General features: G+C 39.8%; 1 long non-coding RNA gene across 2 annotated transcripts in view; it reads left to right on the top strand.

Moving 5' to 3' along the window:
* Positions 1-7,390, top strand: part of LOC105176317 — a 32,706-nt gene that overhangs the window by 23,702 nt on the left and 1,614 nt on the right. The window lies entirely within an intron of this gene.

Genomic DNA, 7,390 nt, shown 5'->3' with positions numbered 1-7,390 from the left:
TCTACAAGGATAGATCCAAAAGGATGTTAGGATTAACTCAATCCTTGTACATTGAGAATGTCTTGAAGAGATTCAAGATGGAAAACTCATAATGAGGATTCCTTCCAATGAGGCATGGGATTAAGCTGTCCAAGAAACGTTCGATACGATCTTAACTGACAAGGCAACTCTTATTTATGATGATGCAATTCGAAGGTGTCGCCGTGTCCTTCGTTGGACCCTTCGCAAGAATGGCCGGATTGTTGAAGAAGACAATGGGCTCCTCGATCCTGAGGTGTCGGAGGGTGAAGAGGAGGTGGTGGAAGTTGCCGACGGTTGAGCCCCCCAAGTTTAAAAGTTTCGTAGTTTTTCGTTTGTTACTTAGGATTTAATCTCGGAATGTAATCGGATTATTTTGTTTAGTATGAATTTGACTCTCCATGTAATCAACGCATATTATTTAGGATGACCGCTTCGCCTCATATGGGGCGATTTTGTAAGTAGGCGGTTCTAACTCATGATTTTGTAGTATTTTACTTAATCGGCTTTTATGTCACTCGCGTTGTATCTTTCTAGGATGAGTTTGCTTTTTTTACGCAATGTATTTTGATTGGATGTTGCCTCAAGGGATGATTTCGCTCGCGTCCCGGAGTTGGATCTTTGCCAACTTCATTTAGGGAGGCAAAATTCTCCGAGGATAACGTCGCTGGGGGTTGATCTTAGTGGATTTTTTGTTAGAGGTCCCGGGGCAATTGGTACCTCAAGGGGGCCTCTCGAAAATTCATAGATCCCCCTTATCAAAGAAATTTTGAACTACAGCGGGAAAATTAACTTCATTACTTAAGCGTAAATTACAAGAGTTTCACAAGAGGTCGATGGCGAGGGACAAAACGCTACACTTCTACTTTGCTCCCTATTACAAAACATTCAAAAAGTGAACTTTACATACCCAGAGAACTTAACAGTAATACTTCTTGAGATTTGCGATGTTCCACGTGCGAGGGATGTCCCACTTTGCATCCAACTTCCCAATGGGGCCCGAAGCTTCGGCTTTTTGCATCACCAGATATCCCACTTGAAAACTTCTCGGCTTGACTCTCGCATTGGTTCTATACATAGTGGCCCGGATTGTGGCGTTTTCTCTGCCCTCTTCGAAAAAGTTTACGTTCATCCTCAACCCTTGCTCGTTGTAGTCAGGGTTGTAATTTTTCACTCGCCAACAAAGTTCTCCTATTCCTGCCAGCTCTACAACATTTGTCCCATAAGATAGGTTAAACGGGAATTCTCCCATAGGAGTTCTTGGTGTCGTTCGATATGCCCATAAAACTCTAGGGAGCTCACTCACCCATGTTCCCTTTTCGGTTCCCAATCGAGTATCCAAATGTTAAAGGATTATCCGATTGGTGACCTCCATCTGTCCGTTTGCTTGGTGATTACTAACTGATGTGAATAATTATTTGATCGCCAGCTCCTTGTACCAGTCCTTAAGTTTATTCCCCGAAAACGTAGTCCCATTGTCGTATATTATGGCACCGGGGATCTAAAACGTCATATGATGTTCTTCCTTAGGAACTTGACCTTTCTCCGATATCTTGGCTAACGGCTTGGCCTCTACCCACTTTGTAAAATAGTCCACCGCAACCAAGAACTTTTTTAGTCCTGCAGCTTGTGGAAAAGAGACAACTAGGTCCAAACCCCTCTGATCAAAAGGGCAGGGACTTTCAAGGGGTTGCATTAGCGCTGTCGGCTGGTGATTAATGTTTGCATGTTCTTGGCATGAACGGCATCGCCTTAGCAACTCATGTGCGTCGGAGATCATCGTTGGCCAAAAGAATCCATGCCTGAGGGCTTTTCCCGCTAAGGCCTTTCGTCCAAGTTGGTTTTCGCAAATTCCCTCATGTATCTCTCTTAGGACATAATTTTCCTCTTCAGGAGTCAGGCACTTTAGGAGGGGCAGCGAGAAACCACGTTTGTATATGTCTCCATCTATCATAATGAAGCGGGATGCTTTTCCTTTCAAGGCATTTACCTCTTTTTGGTCCTCCAGTATAGTTCCATCAGTTAGGAATCTGACGATCTGTTCTTTCCAACTCAGAGGTGTTGGGTCCACGCACATAATCTCCTCTTGCTCCTGTATCACGGCTCTTTGCGACGAGAGAAAAGTGATTCTTCTGCTTCGGATGGCTGCCATCGAGCTTGTTAACTTGGCTAGTTGGTCGGCTACAGCATTATCTGTTCTCAACACCTGAACAACAAAGGCTTCTTCGAACTTCTCAAATAGATTTTTCGCTTTCAGGGAATACTTGGCCATTTTTTCATCTCGTGTCTCAAAGGATCCCTGGATCTAGTTAACCACCAGTTGTGAATCACTATAAATGATAATCTTTTTCGCCCCAGCGTCCAAAGCTAACTTACGTCCTTCTAAAAATGCCTTATATTCGACGAGGGTATTCTAATTTTATAGCATACTCAAATTCATCTCCTTTAGGGCTCTCTAGAACTATTCCATCCCTACTTCCCGCCGATGTGGATGATCTATTGATGTGCATACTCCAGGAAAGCGTAGAAATACTTGCCGCGTTGTACGCCAACTCGACGGTGAAATCGGCTAGCACTTGTGCTTTAATGACTGGCCTGGGGTGAAACTCGACGCTAAACTCACTTAACTCTACTGCCCACTTGACCATTGTCCCAGAGAGCTCCGAACTCGACAACACTTGCTTCAAAGGATGATTTGTCGACACAACCACTAGGTGCACCTGAAAATACGGCCTCAACTTTCTAGCTGCAGTGATTAAAGAGAATGCTAGTTTTGAATTTAGGAGTACCTGGATTCAGCCCCCTGCAACATCCTGCTAACTTAGTACACCAGGTGGTGCCCTTTGTTTTCCTTTCGTACCAAAACTGAGCTAACAACATTTTCTAAAATCGCCAAGTAAAGGTAGAAGGTTTATCCTATTTTAGGTTTCGTCAATAAAGGCGGGGAAGATAAATACTTCTTCAGCTCGTCAAATGCTTCTTGGATGGATTAGCATCACCCAAACTTTTTCGCGCCGCGAAGGATCTTGAAGAAATGTAGGCCTTTATTCGTAGATTGTGAAATGAATCTATTCAAGGATGCCAATTTTCCACGAGTTTTTGTACCTCTTCGACCGACTTTGGTGGGGGCATGTTCATGACAGTGCTAATTTTGTCGGGGTTTGCTTCTATTCCGCTCTTGGAGATCATGTACCCTAGAAATTCCCCACCCCCACTCCAAAGGTACACTTAGCGGGATTAAACTTCATTGCCAAAAGCTTTCAATATTTGGAAGCACTCTTCTAGATCCTTGATTTGATCCTGTTCTTTCACACTCTTAACCAACATGTCATCTATGTAGACCTCCATGTTTCAACCAATTTGGTTTATCCGATTGGTGACCTCCATCTGTCCGTTTGCTTGGTGATTACTAACTGATGTGAAGAATTATTTGATCGCCAGCTCCTTGTAATAGAAGATCCCTTGGTCCGTGACAAAACTTGTTTTCTCTTGACCTTCAGAGGCCAAAGGAATTTGATTGTAGCCTTGATATGCGTCTAGGAAGCTCAACATTTCACATCTGGAGGTGGAGTCAACCAAGAGGTCAATACGTGGGAGGGGGAAGGGATCCTTTAGACATGCCTTGCTCAGATCTGTGAAGTCAATACAGATGCGATATTTTTCGTTTGGCTTCGGAACCAAGACAACATTAGCCAGCCACTCGGGGTATTGCACCGGGCATATGTGTTCGGCCTTAAGCAGCTTATCCATTTTTGCTCTTATCGCTTGACTTCTCTCCAGCTCGAATATCCTTTTTCTATTTTTGCTTTATAGGTTTTGCTTCGGGATTTTACATTGAGCTGGTGAGTGATAACGTTAGGTGAGATCCCATAAAAATCCGTCATGCTCCATGCAAACACTTCCTCATTTTTTATCAAAAATTGAGTTAAATTCTCTTTGTGACACATCGCCGTGTCTATCTTCATCGTCTTCTCGCCGTGGATCACCTTCAACTCTGGCTTCAACTCTTTTCTCCCCATAGGTTGTTCCTACGTGCTCTTCCGCGGTGTCTCTCATCTCATGTCTTCCATCAGTCATCTTTCTCTTTGTTTTCTCATCGGCTGCTTCATTCAGTTTCTCACGCGATCTTTTAAGGGTACTCACGTAGCATTCCTTGGCCATTCTCTCGTCCCCCATGGTTTCTCCCATGCCGTTAGGGATGGCGAATTTAAGTTTCAGGTGGAAAGTATATGCTATCGCTCTAAAGAGGTTTAAGCTCGGTCTCCCCAAGATAACATTGTAGGCAGATAGAGCCTTCACCATGAGGAACTTCACCAATTTGGTGGACCTCTTTGGATAAGAGCCGGGAGACATTGTTAACATTACATCCCCTACTGGTTTGATTATTTTTCCGCTAAAATCTGTGAGTGGGGCGTTCACCTTCAGAAGTTGAGCATTGTCAATCCCTAATTGGACATATGCGTCGTGGAATATAATGTCCGCCGAACTCCCACTATCCACTAAAATTTTTTTGATCCAAAAGTTAGAGATCGTGGCAGAGATGACCAGGGCGTCGTTGTTTTAATTCCTCACTGGGTCCAAGTCCTGTTGGCTAAATGAAATCTCATCCCTTGTTTCAAACTAATATTGTAAACTTGAATAGGGGCTTGCGCGTGGTTTCCCCTAGCTGCTCGAGCGAGAGCCTTTCTTGCATTAGCCGAGTCATCACCCGCCGGGCCACCCCTGCAGTGGGGAGGTTGTCGTCGTTCTTGGTCTGTGTGGACATTGGATCCCGAGGTTGGGGATTCAATCCTTAGTTGACGTATTCTTTCAAATATCCTCACTAAATCAGGTTCCTATCTCATTTTTCATGTGGCGGCACTCCTTCGTCGTGTGCCCTCTATCTTAGTGGAAGCCAAAATATTTGTTGGACTTGAGTCTCTTAAGGTTGTCTTTCATTTTCCATGGCCATTAATTGATTAACCATTGCTGCTCAGCTACGACTAATATCTCCCCTCTGGAAGCGTTCAAGGGGGTGTAGTGAGCGAACCTCGCCCGAGGTACATGCTTGCGTTCTTCTTTCTTCGGTTCCTTTTCCTCTCCCGACCCTTCCTTTTGCTATTGAGGGAAGGATCTGATGCATTCGACTCCTTAATGTGGATGGATTTATGGGAGCGCATGAGTAAATCCTCCATAGTTCTAGGGGGATTGCCGGCTATGGATTCCTTGAATCTTCCTGTTAGCAGATTTTGTTGGACAATACTGGCTAATAACTCATGATTAACATGGGGAAACTCACGCACTGCGTCCACGAACCTTTGCATGTAGTCTCTCAGAGTCTCACCCTCAATTTAGCGGATGGTAAATAGAAATGCAGCCGTTTTTGAAACTTTTTATTCATAGAGAAGTGATGCAAGAACGCTGAACCAACTGCTCGAGGCTAGAAACAGTTCCAGCGAGTACTCTTGGGGTAGAGCTTTCGGGGGGAGTACTCTCATGGGAGGAGCAGACGGAGATTGCCGATGCAATGGGGGGATTTTCCCATCAAGGGGCGCTTGCTCATGTGTCAGGGGATTTTCTTATAAATTTAAAAGTTATTCATTGAAAAAATATAGTTGCAATAATAGTTTCAAATACATTAATTCAAAATGTGTAATTAAAATATTAAGAATAAAATTTATCCAATAAAAATTATGAATATTTGTTAAAATTGTTATCTAATAAATACTTTTTATAACAGCTATCCATAAATAAGTACTTTTGTTAGATGTTCATTGGTTTTAAATATATTTATAATTTTAAATATAAGATATATTTATAATTATAAAAAAAACTTTCTAGAAATTCGTTGTAGTTTAATTTAATAATAATTATAACAATAGATGACATTAAAGAAATAAATAAAATTTAGTCGTTCTATTTCATCGGCGGAATTATAACAATAGATGACATTAAAGAAATAAATAAAATTTAGTCGTTCTATTTCATCGGCGGCATCAGTTTTCAACATTTCAGGCAGTTACATTTCTCCGTCGGCAGCCACCAGTCTCCAACCTCAGTTTCTCCAACCTCAATAATTAATATGTACGTACATAAAAAAAAATTCTGATATAAACATAAATATAATGAAATAAAAAAATATTATAGCGTTAATTGATGGACAAAATCGAATTTTAAAAATTGTGAAAGGTTTTTATATAAAATTACTTAAATTACAAAAACTAATTAATGTGAATTTTGAAAGAGATTGTTTAAGGCCACCGGCTCAAACCAATTGGAAGTGAGTTGTAAAACTAAGAATTTGTTACCGTTGTGAAATGCACAACACACACTAAAACATACACTATAAATTATAGAAATATCAGTTGAAAGTGAAAATGAAGAAGTAGCAAAAAAATATAGAAAAACAAAATTTGTTCATTCTATTTGAACGGTGGCATCAGTCGTCAAGATTTTAGGCAGCCGCCTTCCTCCGTTGACTGAATTATTTATTTAAATGAATTAAACTTTTAATTGAGTCAATAACGTTTGAACAGATAAATATAATTTTTATAATTTAAAGAATTTGTAAATTTATTAATTTAAAAATAATAATTTTTTTTTTAATTGATACTAAACACTGTAGTTTTTGTTGCATGACCTCTTAAACAAAATCAATAATAAGTATGTACGTACGTAAAAAAAAAAAATATGATGAAATAATGATAAGTATAATAAAATAAAAAAAATTATATGGTATCTATTAATTGATGGACAAAACGAGTTTTAAAAACTGAGAAAGGTTTTTATATTAAGTTACTTAAATTATAAAACCTAATTGATGTAAATTTTGAAAGATTTATAATAAAAAAATAATTCTAAATTTAACATAAATGGATGGATTAAAAAAAATAAAAAATAATGATGACAAATAATAATTAATAAAAATTAATGTAATTAACTATTTATATTTATAGAACTAAATGTATGTGGCAAATAAGATCAAAAAACTTATCCATTAAAGCCCAACAAAGAGTGACCGGCCCAGCCCAGTGCAAATTTTATTATCCGTTGTAAAATACCAAACACACACTAAAACCATATGAAAAAAAAAAGCCAAGAAAAACGTCCCATTTCGACGGCAGCCAATTCTCACATTTCAGGCAGCCGCGCCTTCCTCCGCTGACAGCCACCAACCATTCTCCAACCTCAGTTTCTTCTTTTTTTCAGTAGGTACTTCTTGATCAAAGCAAGTGAGTTTTTTTTTTCTTTTTTAAGTTTCTTGATTTAGGGTTCTTGCTTTGTGAAATTAAATGTATCTTGTTTAAATGAATTTGTCTGCCCAATGGAAAACTTGGTATGATGACTACTTAAAGATCACGAATTCTTGAAGTACACGGTCTTACTCTGTTTT

Source organism: Sesamum indicum, linkage group LG13 (genome assembly GCF_000512975.1).
Source record: "Sesamum indicum cultivar Zhongzhi No. 13 linkage group LG13, S_indicum_v1.0, whole genome shotgun sequence".
NCBI classification, from domain to species: Eukaryota; Viridiplantae; Streptophyta; class Magnoliopsida; order Lamiales; family Pedaliaceae; genus Sesamum; species Sesamum indicum.
Note: the sequence above shows the minus strand (reverse complement) of the source record. Positions and strands in the feature narration are given on the sequence as shown.